The sequence below is a fragment of the Panthera uncia genome, chromosome B4 (assembly GCF_023721935.1).
Source record: "Panthera uncia isolate 11264 chromosome B4, Puncia_PCG_1.0, whole genome shotgun sequence".
Taxonomy (NCBI): Eukaryota; Metazoa; Chordata; class Mammalia; order Carnivora; family Felidae; genus Panthera; species Panthera uncia.
The window spans coordinates 13,802,602-13,823,521 of NC_064809.1; the positions used below are offsets into that span (position 1 = coordinate 13,802,602).

At 45.5% G+C, this 20,920-nt stretch overlaps 1 protein-coding gene and 1 non-coding gene across 2 annotated transcripts in view; both read right to left on the minus strand.

Annotated features, from left to right (window-relative positions):
• Positions 1–20,920, minus strand: part of FAM171A1 (family with sequence similarity 171 member A1) — a 134,147-nt gene that overhangs the window by 89,394 nt on the left and 23,833 nt on the right. The gene's annotated exons all lie outside the window — the stretch shown is intronic.
• On the minus strand, positions 17,812–17,918 carry LOC125920480 (U6 spliceosomal RNA). Its single transcript, XR_007457072.1, has one exon. It is a non-coding gene; the product is annotated as a U6 spliceosomal RNA (small nuclear RNA).

Consider the following 20,920-nt stretch of genomic DNA (forward strand, 5'->3'; position numbering starts at 1 on the left):
TTGTCTAAATCAAACAGTTTCTAGATAATGTATGTGAAAAGTGAGTTTAACGGTGGTGGTGTGTAAGCAGAGTTTTTTTTTTTTTTTAAATGTTTATTTATTTTTGAGACAGAGAGAGACAGAGCATGGACGAGGGAGGGTCAGAGAGAGAGGAAGACACAGAATCTGAAGCAGGCTCCAGGCTCTGAGCTGTCAGCACAGAGCCTGACGCGGGGCTCGAACTCACGAACCGTGAGATCATGACCTGAGCTGAAGTCGGACGTTTAACCGACTGAGCCACCCAGGCGCCCCTGTGAGCAGAGTTTTCTGTTGATGTTGGCATTCAAAGCCACATCACTGTCGGCATCGCGATGATTTATTTTACATTTAATAATTTTGTGGCCACCATACAAAAGAATTTCCTTACATGTTCAAGTTTGCTATTTTGCAAAGGTAATCCAGATAATATATACCCTTTTTAAATACTCAAAATATAATACTAAATGCTTTCAATAAATGATAAGGTAACTCATACAATTTTCCTGTATGACAGTTTCTGCTTAGGAAAAGGAGGGTGATCTGGAACTCCGGAGGAAACCCGGCTGTGATTTTTAATGAAAATAAACCCTCACTTGTGTCCAGGCATCTTAAGACACAAACTCTTCACTCACGTTCCTAAAAGGGCACTTCTCCGTGTCACCTTAACTAACACTGCACACTGAGAAAGCCACGGTTTCAGCCTCGAGCCTTTAGAAGCTAGGTTTGTTTTAAAATTTTTCCCCACTAAAACTATAACCCAGTTTCACAGTCAAATAGTTGTATAATTTTATACAACTTTCACTTAAAATACTTTTTTGGGGCAACCATGAAACCACAAAGGGAAACCCAAACACAAACATTTTGCATTTCTCTAAGTCTAAAATCTCAATATAGTCAAATACCAGCATTCCCAGCCAGAAACCCACTTTAACGAAAACCGAGAGAGAGAGAGAGAGAAAAAAGTTGATGCTTCAAAATCTGAACGGTTTGTACTTCAAGTCAAAAAGAAAGATCATGTTGACTGTATTTTGTATCATTATGAGCTCATAAAACTACACAGACTCAGTCCCACTGTAAGATGAAATGTTTAGAACAGAAGTTGACCAGATAGTTGTTTCCAGCTCCATAGTTATGCGAGGAATACATAGAGCTCTGATTTTTATCTTACCTTATTTATCATATAGTGGAGAAACAAAGAGTAGATATTGTTGTTGACCCCGAGCCAACACAGCTATATATGTTTATGTGCCATGGTGCAAAATTTTGCAGGAACTAAAAACTCTAGCGGTTATAATTCCTTTCCCATGAACACTAACTGCTTCTCTTTATGCTCCAGTGGTAACCTCAGGCCTGATACAAGCATGGGTTGTTAGATCTTTTAAAACCTTCGCAGAGATTAGAAGGCTGCAGAAAAATACCACTGGGGGTTAAAGAGAGCTTTCTGAAATTGTTCTAAATGGACAAATAATGCTTTGCTTTCTTTGACAGCTGTTCAATAACTGAATACATCTGGAGAGAGGGAGTCAGCTGCCAAGAGATTTCTATTTGGTTCGCTACCAGGTTTTCTTTTCCAGAATGCTTTCCAACACTCAGACTAGTCTTATTTAAGAGCATTAAAGAAAAAAGATGATTCTTCTTTTAATTTTTTTTTTTTTTGTATCACGTTCCACCCCTGTTAGATAACATAAACTGTGGATTTAAAGGAGATAGCTTTGAGGTGAAAGCTATTCCACGCACCTGACTTTTCCCTGGTGGAGATATGGCTGATTCCCTTTAAGTTACCGCCAATAGGAGGCAGCATTCATTCAAATGCGCTGATCCTTAGTTGACACTGTTAATCCGTTACCCAAACTGTTTAATAGAAACTATTAATGTTTCAAATGAGAAGCGTGAGGATGACAGAGCTCTTCCAGGAGTAGCAAATAAGCTGCCCAGTAAGCAGTCTCATGGACTGGGGTCATCCTGGGAAATGCGTGTCAGTGTCCAGGTCTGGCCTACAGCCCTGGCGGAGACCCCGCGCCCAGATGGACTCACCTTTACCAGGCTGACGGACTGAAGTATGGAAACAAAATGCCAAAGTCTTCCTTTGCAGTAGGAAGTACTACTACCTCTCTATAAGATGGCAATACTCTCATTGGATAAGTGGTACCTTCTCTCCCCTGAAAGCTAGGCCAGCCCAAGAAACCAACTTAGTTTGTTTTAAGTTTATGTATTCATTTTGAGAGACACAGAGACAGCACAAGTGGGGGAGGGGCAGAGAGAGAGAGAGGGAGAGACAGAGAATACCAGGAAGGTCCGCACTCCCAGTGAAGAGCCTGACTGTGGGGCTTGAACGCATGGAGCCGTGAGATCGTGACCTGAGCTGAAACCAAGAGTTGGACGCTCAACCAACTGAGCCACCCAGGTGTCCAAGAAGCCAACTTATAATCATAAATTTATTTGGTGGGTCAGAGAGAATTAGAAAAAAGAGAGCAAACCATAGGATTCAGATGCATAACAGTATCAGGCTAAAATAACCCAAAGCATATACCTCCACAATCAATATAATCTTGTCAAAGGAACCACAGTATCTTCTACCCTACATGTTGTGATTTTACTTAAAGTAAGTGGGGGATAATATAGTTGGGAGAAAAGAACACGGTATTAGGATTCCAGTGTGATTCAGCATCTTGTCTAGTTTCAACAATTATAAAAATCTTTAAACACAGTGCAAACTCTTCCTTCCTTCCTTCCTTCCTTCCTTCCTTCCTTTCCTCCTCCCCCTCCTTCCTTTCTCTCTTCTTCTTTTCCTCCCTTCCTTACTTTCTTCCTTTCTGTAGGCTCACGCCCAATGTGGGGCCTGAACTCATGACCCTGGGATCAAGAGTCCTATGCTTGGGGCACCTGAGTGGCTCGTTGGTTAAGCCTTCAACTCTTGGTTTTGGCTTAGGTCATGATCTGACAGTTCATGAGTTCGAGCCCTGCATCAGGCTCTGCGCTGACATTGCGGGGCCTGCTTGGGATTCTCTCTCTCCTCTCTCTCTGTCCTTACTCCACTTGCGCTGTCTCTCTCCCAAAATAAATACTTAAAAAAAGAAAAAAAAAAAAAAAGAGTCCTATGCTGTACTGACTGAGCCAGCCAGGCACCCCCAGTGCAAACACTTTAAAACCAGTATCTATCTACTTGCCAGGAAAAGCTTCTACATTCAGTACCACTAAAAATACACCATGGTGAAAAAATCCACAGAGAGTGGAAACCAATTCAAAGTGGGGCATCAAAAACGAGAGGGCTGGTGGTTAATCAGTTTTCCAAGAGTGCCACCACATAACTTTTAGTTAGAATTCTTGAAACTCATAAATAGGTGGCCAGTGAAATGAGTGACTGCAAGATAAACCTGAGTCCCAATCTCCACCCCAAAATGTGCAATATTCGAGATGGAAACTGGCATGCATCATGTCTGATTTGATTAACAGGGAGTTTAACGCCCAGGCAGCGACTTGGCCCATGCCCAACTGAGACCCCACTCCTTCTCTTCTCCATCTCTTCTTCAGGGAAGATGAAGTTATTTAAGTAGAGAGGCAGTCCACGCAAGCAGGCATGGGAGACCATCCCCGTGCAGCCCAGATCCTCCCCCAGTCCTCCAAGGATACACTAAAGAAACTTTTTTTTAATGTTTATCTTTTAAAAAATTTTTGTTAATGTTTATTTATTTTTGAGAGAGACAGAGACAGAATGCGAGTGGGTTAGGAGCAGAGAGAAAGGGAGACACAGAATCGGAAGCAGGCTCCAAGCTGTCAGCACAGAGCCTGACGCAGGGCTCGAACCCACCAGCCCTGAGATCATGACCTGAGCCAAAGTCAGACGCTCAACTGACTGAGCCACCCAGGCGCCCCAAATGTTTATTTATTTTTGAGAGAGAGACAGAGACAGAGAATGAGTGGGGGAGGGAAGAGAGGGGAAGACACAGAATTCGAAGCAGGCTCCAGGCTCTGAGCTCTCAGCACAGAGCCCGATGCGGGGCTCGAACTCACGAACCACGAGGTTGTGACCTGAGCTGAAGCTGGACACTTAACCGACTGAACCACCCAGGCGCCCATCTGAGGATACATTTTTTAAGAGGTTCACCCTCTTATCCTCCTTGGGGGAAACATTCTTTATATATCGCCATCGAATGTATTTTATTCCCAGGGCATAACATAATGCTAATATTCCACATTTAATCGTATCTCTGGCAATCACCATCTCTGCCGGGCGCTAAAACATTTCGGGCGGCCTCATGCACTATCCGTCTATCACGCATGCCCGGCTCGGACTCACTGTCTGTTTCCAGTGGTGGTTTGACTCACGTCACACACATCTACCCGCGGAACGGCGAAGAAGTCTCCTAGTGACGATCTGAACATCTACTTAACCGCCGGTGTCTCTTCGAGCCTCAGATGCAAGGCTGAGAGAAAAGAGCCCACGAAAAAAAACACACACAAAAAAAACCCCGAACCAGCCCATCCGGATCCGTGCTGTCATGATAGGAAGCATGATTTCGTCACGGGTTTAATAACAAATCGCAGGCAGAGCAACCTGGGCTAACTAGAGGCCCTCCCGCTTGTAGTCACTCTCTGAGCAGAAGCATCTGTACTGATGCCTCCCCCCCCCCCCCCCCCCCCCCCCCCCCCCTCCCCGAGGACCCAGAACAAAATGGAAGAGCGACGAAAGCACTAAGACCGGAGACACGGCAGGGGCACAGCACACACAGGGGCTGATGACCCGTAAGTGGCAGGAGCAAGCCGGGTACATCTGAGTCACAGGCGCTCTCCTCCCCTGTCCTCCTTCTCTGATGCAGTCCGCGGCACCTTTCTTGCAAAGTCTACACACAGAGGGCACGGTCGGCGATTTCCGGTTTCATTTTAACCGCAGAGAGAACCTGAAGAGTTCACACCTGAAAAGCAACCCGCCGCCGAATCCTTCCGGCCCCTGACGACCTTCCACTCTTAGGGCTGTTATTCCATCCACAACTTTCTTCAGTGGCTGGCCTTAGCCGAATCTTTCCAGAGCTTCAGTCTCACAGAAAGGGAACTTTCCTTCTGCGCTTCTGTGGCTAATGGAATCTTGAATGAAAATCAGCTACCGGCCAGCAAGAACTGGCGATGCCAATGGGAGAGAGGACGTCTCTAAACAAGCCCTCGGCATCCAGGGCAGGGCTGTGTGGCAGGCTCGGGGGGTCCGCCGGCCGTGCATCTGCTAACCGTGCACCCGCTGGCCCTGCACCCACCAGCCGTGCACGGCACCAAGCCCGCGTTCCACGTGTGGGTGCCTGGAGTGCTCACGACACCCAGCTCCGCCTCCAGGTAAGCGGAGGACAACCACCTGCCTCCTAAGGTAAATGCCTCTTTCTTTTAAGAGGTCTTAGCAGCTCGCCTTTCTGCTCCAGACTTGTCCGTGGGGGCAGCAGTTAACTGGGCTTGTGCATCTCAGCTGCATCTTGTGGCTCACAGACCCAGCCAGCCTCATCCCGGCTCCTCTCTTGTACCCCATCCTTCCAACCCTACTTCAGACCCCTGACTGTCCCCGGCATGCGGCTGTGCCTTCGCCCCAGCCCTTCTCCCGGCCTCTCCTCTCAGCTCTGTCCGCCCAAACCCCACCACCCGTCCAGGCCTGGCTCAGTTCCACCCTCTCTGCCCCCTGCCTCCAGGCCCTTCTGCCCCTGACACTGTGCACCTCAGCCACTTCTGATCTATGCTCGGGTTCTACCCACTTGACTCCTGGTAGTTACGGATCATTAGACAGATGTGTCACGTGCTATGCCTCTAACTCTCCTCCAGTCTGCTTCTGTTCTGCTGGGACTCTGGGTTTCTTAAAGCTTGCTGTGTTCTCTGGCAGAATTAAGCTTTTTTAGTTCTATTTTTTTTAAGCTTTATTTCGAGAGAGAGAGAGACAGAGCATGAGAGGGGGAGGGGCAGAGAGAGAGGGAGGCACGGAATCTGAAGCAGGCTCCAGGCTCCGAGCCATCAGCACAGAGCCTGATGTGGGGCTCGAACTCAAAAACCATGAGATCATGACCTGAGCCGAAGTCAGACGTTTAACCGACTGAGCCACCCAGGTGCCCAAGCTTTTTTTTTTTTTTTAAATGTTTATTTATCTTTGAGAGAGAGAGAGGCAGAGTGTGAGCAGGGGAGGGGCAGAGAGAGAGGGAGACACAGAATCTGAAGCAGGTTCCAGGCTCCAAGCTGTTTAGCACAGAGCCCGATTGGGGCTCCAACCCATGAACTGCAAGATCATGACCTGAGCTGAAATCAAGTCGGATGCTTAACTGACTGAGCCACCCAGGCAGCCCCAGAATTAGGCTTTAAGACTTGCGAAACCTCAGAACTCAGAACCTATTTCTTTGTCTCCAAAGCACATGCTCACCTTCCCTCCTGACTGGGCCAAAATGCCACCTCTGCGGGAACGGCAGGGGCGGATGCGGCATGTGACGACCGAGGGTAAGTGCTGTTTTACTCTGACCCACTTGAAGATGAGTCCTAAAAGGTAAAGAGAAATTGCTTGGACAATCCCATCATTCTCTCTTCTCATATTCAGTTTTAAACCATTATTACCTCAGACTCCTACTTATAAACTATGTTTCTGTCTTCAACCTCATGCAGATGAAGCACATCCAGGTCACATCCTCCCTGTAAGCACTCGGAGGGCACCCAGGATGAGGAAATCTACGATGAACTGTTCAGTAAAAGAAAGAATCGCCTTTCACTCTAAGTGTCCTCTGATTTATCAGTTGCAAAAGTTGAGATTCTTCTATTTTATGTTCTGTGAACAACCTTGTATATATCCACTGGAGTCCTGTGTCTTCCCCCTGCCTCTCCTGTAACCCACTACTGTGTTCACAGTTGGTTTGTTGAAATAGGCTCAGTGAGTAATTAAAAATAAGTCTCACATGGCTACCTCTGGTGGGAGTGACAGCTTCTAGCTCTTCTTGGTTTTTTGGGGGCAGGAGGACACAGCCACACCTGGTGGTTTTTCACCACTAAAATGTGGCAACAATGTATTCGAAACGATTAACTGTCTCCCTCTTCCCTCGAGTACCCATCAAAAATCGATACGAGCTGTAAATTTCAGATGAAGCGTTCCCCTGAAACACAAAATTAACGGAGATCAAATCACTAGGAAGTGGTGTGGGGTGCTGGTCAAAGACTCTGGAACCAGAAGAGATGGGTTTAGTTCCCAGCTTTGCTCCTTGCTAGCTAAATAGCCTGGAGGCCGCTACCTATCTGTCCCAGACCACTTACCTCACAGGTGTTAGGGGAATATCAAGTCCATGCACACACAATGCTTAGAACAGGGCCTGCCATGTGCTGAGTGCTTACCAGCTCTTAGCTACTATTATTATTTCTATGAGGATAGCAAAGATTACTTAATTGGACATTCTATCTTAGTAGGGAAACTTGTCTCGTTGCTTAAATCTATCAGTACTTTCATAACCTATAAGAAAAAATCTTTTTAAAAATAAATTTTACATTACAGTAAAACCTTTGATGGTGATTAACTTGTTCTGCGAGTGTTCCACAAGACAAGCAGACATTTCTAATAAATTTTAACTTGATAAACGAGCGATGTCTTGCAATATGAGTAGTACATGACGCCAGATGTCACATGGTCGCAATGAGCCAATGGTTCTCTCTCTCTCTCTCTCACTGCAGGATTGTGGGTGATTGTCTCCCATGCTTGGATGCTCCGTCTCAGGCCGCAGTGTCTGGCAGAAATCAGTGATTTTTCAGAACGTCGGAAGGCGCCCACAACTGGCAGTAGTGTGTTTTTTGTCACTCCAAAGCACCGAGGGACAGTCCTTTGCTTTTCTCTACAAGAGGAGGCTTAGGAATGCTTTGCTTCATTCTAGGTCAGGCTGCCTGCAGATATACACCCTTTCCTGTGCTGCCTTATTGCCAGTTACATTAAATATGGTATATGACAAGTTTATTAGTACTGTAGTCAACATCCGTGCGAGCATATACAATGGCCCCCATGCAGAAAAAGGTTGAAAAGAAAGGCGCTAAGAAGAAGGAGATGATTATGGTGGAAGTTAAGAAGGAAATCGAGAAGCACGATCGAGGGATGCGAGTGGCCGAAATTTCAAGGTTTTATAAGAAGTCTACATCTGTATCTCGTCTGCAGAGGAGGAGTACAAAAGATGCAGGAATCCCTCGCTTCAAATGAGATTAGGGAGAGGTGTAAAACGTGGGAAATGGTGCAAATTTTGTAGAAAAGCATCACCCGAATGAGGTTCTAGCAGCACAAACGATGAATCTGTTTAATGACAACGCAATGTCACGTTTCCACGAAATCTTCAAAAGGAGGCAAAAGCAAGTGTCATTGGACAGGTTCCTCGTTAAAGTTGCGCGAAAAGAAAAAGATTCCGTTGAGCTAGTAGACAGCAGTGATTCCGTTAGTGATAGTGAAAGTTGTCCTACACAATAACCCTCTGCTCTCTTGTCTCCCTCACAACAGCCATGAAGGTTTTCAAAGGTAAGTGCAGGTTGTTGATTTTTCTTTATATTTTGTATTTTCTTTATGATTTTGTATTATAGTACAGTACTGTAATCACTTTTATGTGAATGTTTTTGGGTTGTGGAATGAATCATCTGAGTTTCTATTACTTTTTACGGGGAAAATCGCTTTGATATATGAGTGCTTTGGATTACAAACCTGTTTCCGGAATGAATTATGCTCGCAAACCAAGGTTTTACCGTATTGGTTTTCATCAGAAACTGGGATATTCTGAACAGGAGTAGGCAGGTTCCCTGAAGTGTAACGCTCTAAGTATGGGAACGGCGATACCCCGTGAGAAAGGCTGGAGCTGCCCCTCTTCATACCCCACCCGCTCCTGGATCAGAATTAGCCTGAGCTCCAGTCTCCTTGGGCTGTGGCAGTATAGGAGTCTGGCTGCCTCTGCTGGGTCGAGGTGATCACTCTACCTTCATTGGCTGCCTTGATTTCCTCACCGATTTTTGTCTCCAATCCCTACCCAGCCCCAGAGATTTGGCAACCTGTTGTTCAGACAGCTCAGATCTTGGCAAGAGTCTCCATATGCGGTTCTAGCATCTACCGAAGCTGACATCCCCAGGGCAGAAGTGCACTTGGCCTCTGACTTATCAGGGTGGAGATCAGAAACCACATGTCCTTGCAGCTCAGAAAATATTCAAAACAACCTTGTAAAGAGGACAAAATTCACAAAGAACCTGTGGCTCAGAGGTTAAGTAATCCATCCTCGGTCACACAATAAATAGGAAGCCCTGGCAAAGCCACGGCAGCAGCAAGTCCCCGTGGTTGTGGCCGTGGCCCAGATTCTGCTACAACCGCAGGTGAAAGGAAACCCTTGAGCATGACGTGGGCAGAAAGGCTGAGAATCTGGTTAGAGGGCACAGAGCAATGTAAAAAACCAAGTGCAGTGTGTGCGTGTGTGTGTGTGTGTGTGAGCGCACATGTGTATTTTTTACAGACACTCATTTCCGAGTTTAAAATACATATACTAACTTGAACTAATAATGAAGAGTTTATCAACAGAAATCCTGACCAACTATCCGTAATGAATAGGTAAGGAATGCAGGGACACCTCTGTTGACGGGGAGTCCCCAACATCCTGTGGAGATTCTATTTGGCTCCAGGGCTGAGACCCATGATCCGGATTATGGCAACTGGCAGAGCCCATTTCCCTTCTCCTCCCCCACGATTTCTGTCCTGGGCACATGACCTGAGCAGAAGCAGTAAGCACGAATGACAGAGCTTCTTCTGGAGATGCTGGGGACAGTGGTGCAGATGGTGCTATGACCCACCAGAAGCCACATGCAGGATCCCAAGGGGAGATCCTTAGAATCAGGTTGACACCAAGAAAAGCAAAGCAGGTGGAGAAAAGAAACCAGGATGTTCAGTGGCATTGCTAAGACAGATCAGTATCTGGCGGCCCCAGCACTGTGCCTTTCGGTTTTCTAGTTTCATAAAGCGATCCTCCGTTCATTGCTGAAGCCAGCCTTAAGTTGTGCTTCTTTCTTTTTAATGTTTATTTATTTTTGAGAGAGGGAGGGAGGGAGGGAGGGAGAGAGAAAGAGAGAGAACAAGCAGAGGAGGGGCAGAGAGAGGGGGACAGAGGATCCAAAGCGGGCTCCATGCTGACAGCACAAAGCCCCATGCGGGGCTTGAACTCGCGAACCCGGAGATCATGACCTAAGCCAAAGTTGAACGCTTAATCGACTGAGCCACCCAGGCGCCCTTGAGTTGCGTTTCTTTTCACTTGTAACCTGAAGAAGTCCTGTTGCAGGAGGCATTTAAGAAAAGCATTTTCTTTACCGCATAGGACAGCACCGCAGGTGGCTGAACACTGACGAGTGGTTTAATTTGCTTGGTGAATATTTTCCTCCTCCGAGACAGCTGATATCAACAATAAGCTTCGGTCTATTCCGGACTGAATTATTTCACTATATTGTCAAGATCACGATTCCCTAATACTTTTACAGTTATGCAAAACCATCTTCAAGAGCGACGGAAGGGCAAAAGGGAATGAAAGAGGAAAAAGGAGAAAGGCGTCTATGTATATAGTGAAGGGAAGAGACGCGACAGATATTCAGATTCCACAGATTAGCACGAAGACTTCTTTCAGCCATTATTAATCAGATCACCCTAAACAGTAAACAAAAGCAGGCTACCAATCAAAAGCTTTTTAGTAAATTCCTTCTGGCACGCACGTGAATGCCACCCACAGGCAGTCTTTTATGAACCTTCTCCACCACTGTCCCAGAAGCACTCATTAAGAAGAACCGTGTTGGCATGCGAAGCCTCTATAGCATGCTCGCACACGCATGATCTCAATGGAACGTGGCACCATCCCAGGTGCCCGGGAGGTGTGGTCAGCCCTGTGCTGCAAGGGAGGGAACTGAGGTCTGCAAAAGTTGAGCACCTTCCTCAAGTTCACAGGAATAAAAAGCCAGGAGATGGAAGATTCTGGTCTTCTAACTCAACTCCAAAGGACTTTCCACCATATCTATCACCCTGTCCTTCCCGGTTCTACAAGGATCTTCTGCCTATCACAGTGAGCAGGCAGACACCAGAGAAATCTTTGTACATTGTATAAGAGAAAAGGACAATCTAAGAATGGAATGACCAACATCTTAATATATTTTTTTAATTAAAATTTTTTTTCTTAATGTTTATTTTGTTTATTTCGAGCATGCTCGAGTGGGGGACAGGCAGAGAGGGTGACAGAGGATCTGAAGTGGGCTCAGAGCTGACAGCAGAGAGCTGTATGTAGGGCTTGAACTCATGAGTTGCAAAATCATGACCTGAGCCAAAGTCCGAGTCTTAACCAACTGAGCCACCCAGGCGCCCCTAAATATTTTAAGTTAGCTCTAGAAACACACTCCACCACACTCCCAGCTTCTACAGCCATGTCTTACCCACTTCGGGCACAAAGCTTTGGTTGGAAATTACTGGGAATATCCCATGTGCAAAAACCAAATATATGCTCCTATGTGCTGAAAACAGCACTGATTTTATATTTTTAAAAAACACAGTTAAGACTTAAGAACTCAAGTGTAATTATCCAGAAAACTTAAAAACTAGTACTAGCATTTAGAGGCATTTGTATTAAAAATTTTTTTTTTAATGTTTATTTATTTTTGAGACAGAGAGAGACAGAGCATGAACGGGGGAGGGGCAGAGAGAGAGGGAGACACAGAATCGGAAGCAGGCTCCAGGCTCTGAGCCATCAGCCCAGAGCCCGACGCGGGGCTCGAACTCATGGACCGTGAGATCGTGACCTGAGCCGAAGTTGGACGCCCAACCGACTGAGCCACCCAGGCGCCCCGAGGCATTTGTATTTTAAACTCGACTTCTTAGAGACATAACCAAGCATCGATCTGGTATTTTCCTTTCTAGGGCATGAGAAATAATATTTAGTTTACCTGGAATTTCCTCAAAGTCAGTGATGCCCAGCAGTTCCTCTTTTACTCCTCCTCTCTTTTAAGCCAGAGAGTTTTTATACTTCCCAATGCCAGTTTGCCTCCAGCAGAGATAGGGCCACATTCTTCCACAGAAGGGCAGATTCTGATAGGAGGGCTGCTTGTCCAAGGCTCTCTTTTGCATGATATATACGTAAAGGGTTTTCCAATCTTACCGCGTGGCAGTGGTGATTCAAGTACAACGTCTTCATGAGCTAGACGGGACTTACCAACCTGAAATAACTAGTGTCATTAACAAACTCATAGATGTAGGCTTTCGAACACAAATCAAGTCCCAGGGACTCAGGGCCCAGGCTTGCAGAAGGTCCAGAGCATTCCAGCTGCTCTATTCGCTTATCCTCTACGATCTGACACCGTCTGTTCCCTCCTCCTGATCTCCTTGACAAGTCTCCTCAAAGTTCATCTGAGGAACAGATCAGCTTAGAGCAATGAATTTCAGCTAATTTGCCTGGGTCGGGGTCTAGGTAGGAAGGAACAGTTTGGAATCACTTTGCGATCTTGGGGCGCTTACAGTAAGAAAAGGTGAACAGGATCTATTAAGGGGTGTCCTAACAAGCTGATCAACACCCCCCCACCTTGCTCAACACCCCCAGCACAGAGCTGAGCACAGACCTCATGCACATACAGCAGCTTTCACTTTATCGTCACTGACGCCACGAGATAGGCTGCGTGTCACCATCTAACGTTGCTCCCAGCAGCCCCCAGCTGCTCTTCTTACCACCCCTAACCCCACCTAACCCCTGGGTCCTGGGGACATCTGTCCATTCAGTGTCACTCTGGGGCTCTCTGCTCCTGGGGTCTGGGATCAGGGGCCACTCATGCTTTTAAAACTCTCTCCCCTATAGCTTCTCAACCTCCTGGTCACTGTTTCCCTGCTCCCTGGGGATCCATTTCAACATTCAAGGTGTCGGCATCAGCCTTCCTACCGGATTCACTAGCCCAGTTTTCAGATGTGCCTCTGGAACATCCAAAGACCTTGTGCCACAGAATTCCTCCTCCCAGACCTACAGCTCCTGATTTTCCTTTGTGTTCCCAATCCTAAACGTGGCACTACAGACAAACTCACCCAGATGTTACAACTCTGTTATTCTGGCTTCAGTGAAACTAAGGTTTCTCTTTACAGAACCTTTTTGAGGAGTGGTTTAACAGCAATAAGGTTCTTCGGCAGCCCCTCCCCTTTTTAATGAGAAATAGAGCTCTAGAAAAATGGAAAATGTCCTCTGACCTTGGATTTTAGAAGTTGGTCTTGTGATCAAAGAGGAGACACGATCACCTCCTGGCTCGCCACTTACTGCTGATAAATACTCCTGGCATCAAGGCTGCTCTAGGAATCAGAAGATTGGGGCTGGCATCTCTTAAACCTTAAACAACTGATTTACAAAAAGTTCAATCTATGAAACATTTGGTGGTTTACTACCACAGCAAGTAACCTTACTTTCATTTATACTCTGTTGGAACAGCTCACTAAATTTAACAAAATGCCGCAATGCATTTATAGAACATTCAAGACACGCACACGTGTGCACACATACACACAGGAGAATATTACTCAGCCACGAAAAAGAATGAAATCTTGCCATCTGCAACATGGATGGGCCTTGAGAGTGTAATGCTAAATGAAATAAGTCAGACAGAGAAAGACAAATACCACATGATCTCTTTTATACATGGAATCTAAAATATAAACAAACAGGGGCACCTGGGTGGCTCAGTCAGCTGAGCGTCCCATTTTGGCTCAGGTCATGATCTTGCGGTTCGTGGGTTCGACCCCTGCATTGGGCTCTGTGCTGACAGCTCGGAGCCTGAAGCCTGCTTCAGATTCTGTGTCTCCCTCTCTCTCTGCCCCTCCCCTGTTCACCCTCTGTTTCTGTCTCTCTCAAGAAAACTAAACATTAAAAATTAAAAAAATAAAAATGAAAACAAAAAGGCCAAACAAAACAAGCTCATACATACTGAGAAGAGATTGGTAACTTCAGGAGGCAGCAGGGGTGGGATGGGAGAAATGGGTGAAGGGGCTCAAAAGGGAAAAAGAAAAAAATTTTAAGAGAATAAACTTACATTAAAAAATGCTGCTGTAAGAAATCTATTTGCTTAATGGAAAGGGTTTTTTTTTTTTTTTTTGGTTGCCAAAAAACCAAAAATCATGATCTTAAAGTACCTCATCAGGGTTTTCAAACAGAAGGAAAACAAAACTTGGGCCAAAGGAGATAATTAAATTTTAAAAGCCATTTAACATTTACAAGATGTATATATACCTATATAGCACTAATGTTGAGATTTGAAACATAAAATGCTAAACTTGTTTGAATCACAACTTGAAAGTACAATACTTTTATCTTTGTTTCCATCAAGGTGGCGTAAAAGCATGTACATGGAGATGTATTGCTTTCTTTCCCTCTGATACAGACTAAAAAGTGAATGAGAAAGTGGGAATAAATTCCTAAGATTGGTAATCAAGGTTAGGTTCATTTTTATCTTCTACTAGACTCAAGCTTCTGACTCATTTAACCTTCTATTATTTACCTTGACTTGTAATACAGAGAAATTCTTTCATTCTCTGCCAGTGTCCTTAGATTCTTACTCAACAACTGGGACTTAATACAGCATCTGGTGTCAGAGGTCCTTCTGAGTGACCACTGTGAAATCTGTCATTTATACCTGAGTCAACAATGCAGTATTCTCAGGGAGGAGGGAGCAGTAATGAAAAGGATGTTATTCAGAGCACAGTACCCTCAAAAATGGAGCTGAGAGAGAGGGAAGCCTACAGGGTTCAAGGCCACCATCTGTCACCCAGGTTGACTGGGGTCACTGGTTTTTCTCTATATCCCTCCTGAGGCAAGGCTGAGCTGAGCAATACCCAGAAGGACAGACACACACACACACACCAAAATATGAAAGGAAAAGGAGCACCAAATAGGGCAGTTTTATCCATGAAATAGATCTGCCTTCCACATGCAAGAGGGAAAAGCTTTTGACCTGATACTTGAAAATCAGCAGTGGCCAGTGTTGGGGTTGTGGGGCAGGTAATACGTGGAGTTCTCAAGAGTGCACAGCTATGTGCAGAGACATTCTCTGTGGACCGAAAAAACTTGCGCCCAATGTATTCTTTGATTTTAAGGTGTAGCTTTACTACTCCACTTAATATTTCGTAAACGGGGATGTGTTTGATAATCAGTGTGGGCCTATGATATGGTAGCGTCTGGGCAGAATCAAGGAAATCCTGTATGTTCCCTGCTGTTATTTTCAGCCCTATAGAAAAAGGGTTTCAGGTACTAAAATGGGATTAAATGTGAATGGGTAGGACACTCACATGACCAACATATTTTCTCTACCGAATGATACTGTGTAATGCTTGGGTGTGTGTGTGGGGGGGGGGCTATAAACCATTTTGATAGGAAACAGGCTCTCAGATTCAAGGATTTAGGGGTCACTGTTCAGTACTAAATTTTCTAAACATGGTGGAGACTGACCGGACCGCATCTACTTTCCCACTCTGACAATGCACTTGAGCTCTGGTCGTGGTTCTGTCTGAATGGACCATGTTGTCTTCCCCAGGGACGAGCTGAGACCGACTGCTCTAAAGGTCTATGCCCAACACCCATGGGCCAGGTGGGAAATTAATGCTGGAAATAAAAGCCCCCCAATTCTGACTTTTCTTTAAGAAGATAATGCTTTCAAACCCTCAGCTAGCTACCCTGAGCTCTGAAATCCTGGGGTTCTCAAATCAGTGCTGAACAATCTGAGGAGGGGTGCTCCACAGGTCTAGGTCCGGATGCCAGGACCACAGCTGGGTTTCAAAGTGTTAGATTCAGAGACAACCTGCCAGCAGTGGGCTTGGCGAGACTTCTCGAAGCTTTGGTTTCTCCAAAGAGAGAAACCGTATGGCTGTGTGCTATAGACTGATCTGTGTCATCCTCACCTTCTTATGTTGAAGCCCTAACCTCCAACGTGACTGTAGTTTTGAGTTAGGGACTTTAAAAGGTGATTAAGGTTCAATGAGGTCCTAAGGGTGGGGTCCTATTCCAATAGGATTGGTGGTTTTATAAGAAAAGGAAGGCAGGGGCGCCTGGGTGGCATGGTCGGTTAAGCGTCCGACTTCGGCTCAGGTCACGATCTCGTGGTCCGTGAGTTTGAGCCCCGCATCAGGCTCTGGGCTGATGGCTCAGAGCCTGGAGCCTGTTTCCGATTCTGTGTCTCCCTGTCTCTCTGCCCCTCCCCCATTCATGCTCTGTCTCTCTCTGTCTCAAAAATAAATAAACGTTAAAAAAAAATTAAAAAAAAAAAAAAAAAAGAAAAGAAAAGGAAGGCAGTAGGGGAGCCTGAGTGGCTCAGTTGCTTAAGCCTCCGATTTCGGCTCAGGTCACGATCTCACGGTTCCTGGGTTTGAGTCCTGCGGGCTCTGTGCTGACAGCTCGAGCCTGTAGCCTGCTTCAGATTCTGTCTCCCTCAATCTCTGCCTCTCCCCCACTCTCACTGTGTGTGTGTGTCTCTCTCTCTCAAAAATAAACAAACATTTAAAAAATTAAAAAAGAAAAGAAAAGGGAGGCAGACACAAACACTTTGGAAACAGCTTCATTTATGATCAGGTTTGCTCCAGGTAGACCTATCTCTGAGAAAGTTTCAAAGCCCTGTCTTGGAGGAAAGGCACCCATTCATGGTTAAGTCCAAGGGTTTGGGGGCCGGATCTGTGTTCGAGACCCAGTTCTGCCACTTGGAGTCATGCAATCCCAAGAAAGGGGTTCCCACCTGGGGAAGTCTTCCCTTTTTCACATGTAGAACTGGGATAAGACAGCAGCATCAGTTAAGGAGGCTTTTGGCTGCGAACACTGGAACACTAGGCTAGCGGTGGCTTAAACAAGCAGGGGTTTACATTTCCCAAAGAACAGGAAGTCTGGAGGCAGCAGGGGCCGGCCGGGCTTAGCTGCTCGGCAGTGTTGTCCAAAACTGGGGTTTCTTCCAGAGGTTCAACCCTCAGCGGGTTGGCTTTTTGTCACTTCCTAGTCAAAAGTGTCATCACTGGAGCACGGGCTGTCACAACAGTGTCCAAGTAGAAAAGAAGGAAACGGGCCACAGGGTTCCCTCTCCCCCCGGTGCCTTCCACTTATCAGGAAGCAAAAGCAGACAGGGACATGCTTTCACACCCCAGAACGGGGTCCTGCACTAGGGTGACCCCAGCCCTGAGGATGAGCCCACGTACTCTGACACCTGAACAAAACCAGGGTTCTGCCAGCAAAAAGAGGGGCAGTGTAGACTTTTATTAGTGTTTAGAGAGAAAAGTTACATGAAGTATGCTTGACACAGTGAAGTGTGGGCTATTAACAAATTATCAATAAACACTGATTTATTAATAAGCTAATACATTGTCACCTTTCACTAGAACCCAGAGTGACCTGATAAACTCTATTTCCCTCAGGGAGACTACTTGATGAAATCTCTATACAGAAACATTCAGGTCTGTGTGTCAAGGAGCCACAGCAGAAATTCTTGGAAGATGAATTCTTTAGGGAAAAAATGTAAGCAAATGATATTTTACCTGTAGCCTCATACTAAACCTGAAACTTGTCTGATGTTCTTTTTTTTTTTTTTTTTTTTTTTTTTTTTTTTTTTTTTTTTTTTTTTAGTGTTTATTTTTGAAGGAGAGAGAGACAGAGAGAGAGAGTGGGAGAGTGGCAGAGAGAGAGAGGGAGACACAGAATTCAAAACAGGCTCCAGGCTGTGAGCTGTCAGCACAGAACCTGACTCGGGGCTCGAACTCACAAACCGTGAGATCATGGCCTGAGCTGAAATCAGATGCTCAGCCAAGCCACCCAGGCGCCCCACAATATGGAACACTTCACAAATTTGTGTATCATCCTGGTGCAGGGGCCATGCTAATCGTCTCTGTATCGTTCCAATTTTAGTATATGTGCTCCTGAAGCGAGTACAAAGTGTTCTTAAACGATAGTTCATACCACTGAATCCTCTGGGATCTGAACAAGGTATTCACGGAGTATCTTTAGTGTAAATACACTGAAGGCCTTTGGAAAAGAGGGGAAGAAAAACCCTCTCTCAAGATTGTTATGGCTCACTTATCATGGTTTTAAATAAACTTCTACTTAAAAGACAACATGCTTTTTTTTTTTTTTTTTTAGCAGGCAGACTATATAAAAAGTCCAATTAAACGTCTTCATGGAAACACTCATTTTGCAATTAACTCTGAGGTCTGATTCAGATGAGTGTGACCTGATCGTGAAAGCTTAAGAGCTATAGAGGGGCCCCTGGCTGGCTCAGTCGGTTGAGCGTCTGACTTCGGCTCAGGTCATGATCTCATGGCTCGTGAGTTCGAGCCCTGCATAGCTCAGAGCCTGAAGTCTGCTTCGGATTCTGTGTCCCCCTCTCTCTCTCTGCCCCTCCCCTCGCTCATGCTCTGTTTCTCTCTCTCTCCCAAGAATAAGTAAAACATTAAAAAAAATAAAAAAATAAAGAGCTATAGGAACTAAGTGCTCATGCCTGGATCTCCCATGTGCAAAAAATAGATTTTGTACAGGGGGAAACGCTAATAGTTCCGTAATCCTAAAACTGGTAGATACCCTTCCCACCACCAGCCAAATTTCATCTTGTTCCGATTCAGACCTGGAACTGCTGGGGAGAACAGTCACTATTTTGCATGCTCTTTCCCAATACGTATAAAAATAAACAATACTTCTGATATGATGTCAGACTGAAAAATGAATGCCAACTAATAAAGGAAATAGCAATTAGCAAAGTCATTCATTATGGTTCTGCTTTTGCTTCTGTTGCTTATTGATGCCCATAAAACAATAAATTCACGATAGTAACCTAAAATTTTATATACATTTTCCCTGAAATCAAAGTAAAAGAGATCGAGGACATCTGTGACGAATATATTCCGCTAGTATTAAGAGTCCCTAAATTTGATTATGGTATATGGCATATATTTTCTCCCATAAAACTTGTATTTTCAGCTAATAGGCATCACCTTCTAAAACCACCTTACTTCTATCTCCAGCACCAACGGTTACCTTCCTCCTTGGGGATTATTTTATTTTTTTAAGACATGTGATTTTAGAACAGTTTTAGATTTACGGAAAAATTGCAAAGACAGTAGAGATAGTTCCCATATAGCTTTTACCCAGCATCTTGTAGCAAAATCTGGTACATTTGTTATAATTAATGAACCAATGCTGACACATTGTCATTAACCGAAGCTCCTCCTTTATTCAGATTCTTTAGTTGCCCCCTAATGTCCCTTTCCCGATCCAGGCCCTCATCGAGGGAGTTGCATCACATCTAGTTGTCATATTTCCTTAGGCTCCCCTTGGCTGTGACAGTGTCTCAGACATTCCTAGTTCTTGATGACCTGGGCACAGTTTTGAGGGTACTGCTGGGTATTTTGTAGAATGCCCCCAGTTTGGGTTTGTGAAGTGTTTTCTCACGGTTAGACTGGGATTAAGGGTGTAAGGAGGAAGACCCCAGAAGGAAAGTGTCATTCTTGTCACATCAAGGGTACTATCAACACGGCTATTGATGTTGACCTTTGTCACCTGCCTGTTTGTTCAGTTCCTCCTAATGAAACAAGTAATCGTAGAATTACTTTCTCCTTTCCACAACCCATACGTGAGGGGCTGGAGGTTTTGTGACCTTGACAGCAGAAGAGTGACCTCACTTATTTCGGTTCTTCTGTATAAGGGATGTGTCTCCTCCACTCACTTGCTCGCTTGCTCACTCATTCAATCGTTCATTCATTTGTTCCTAGCAGTATGGACTCCTGGATACTCAAGAGTTAATTTTTAGGAAGAGGCAGGAGCGCGTCTGGGTGGCTCAGTCAGTTGAACCTCAGACTTTGGCTCATGTCAGGATCTCACAGTTCCTAAGTTTAAGCCCCACATCTGGCTCTGTGCTGACAGCTCAGAGCCTGAAGCCTGCTTCAGATTCTGTGTCTCCCTCTATCTCTGTTCTTCCCCCACTCACACACTCTCTCTCTCTCTCTCAAAAATAAACATTAAAAAAAAAAAATAAAAGGAAGAGGCGGGAAGGGATTTTGTTGTATTTGTGCATGTGCAAAGGCCGGGGAGGACGGGCCGCTGTGCGCACAGAGCTGCTGGCCTCCCTCACGCCGACCAGACTCCCGTCACACACCAGACTGATGGCCCACAACAGTGAACTTTCTGCCACAGTAACATTACAGAGTCCTACATGCTGCAGAACTCTGGACTCTGTCTGAGCAACCAAACTGCAAACGCTGAACCCACCATATGCCAGAAGCCCTGCTGCCCATGTCAGTGCCCATCCTGGCCTTTGTCCTCAGCTCCCACAGTCAAGCAACTGGCAAACTCCAGGCACGATGCTCGTAAACACCCTGAGTCGGCATCCTATCAGGAGAATGGCTGGGACCTACAGCCCACCCTACAGCCTCTTGCACAGACTTGTGTACACGGTGGGGTACACGGTACCTGGGCTTTCACTCAAGACCATGAATTTAGGAGAAACAATTCTGCAGGTCTTGATAGTGAGTATATATAGTGGGAACTGAGCAGCGAGGGGCACATTATGTATGAAACACAGCAGGTGATGTAATGGAGGTTGTACAAAGTGCTAAGGGACCCTACAGAGAAGTCATATGAGGAGATGACAGCTGACATGGGGCCAGAAAAACAAGCAAGAGTCTGAGATGGGGAAGGGGGGAGGGTGGATCTAATTTGTAATCATTTATCAGTATTTTCTTTCTTTTTTTTTTTTTTTATAAATTTTTTAATGTTTGTTTATTTTTGAGGGGCGGGGGGAGAGGGAGAGAGGGAGCAGGGGAGAGGCAGAGAGAGAGGGAGACACAGAATCTGAAACAGGCTCCAGGCTCCATGCTTTCAGCACAGAGCCCAACATGGGGCTCGAACTCACGAACCCGTGAGATCATGGCCTGAGCCGAAGT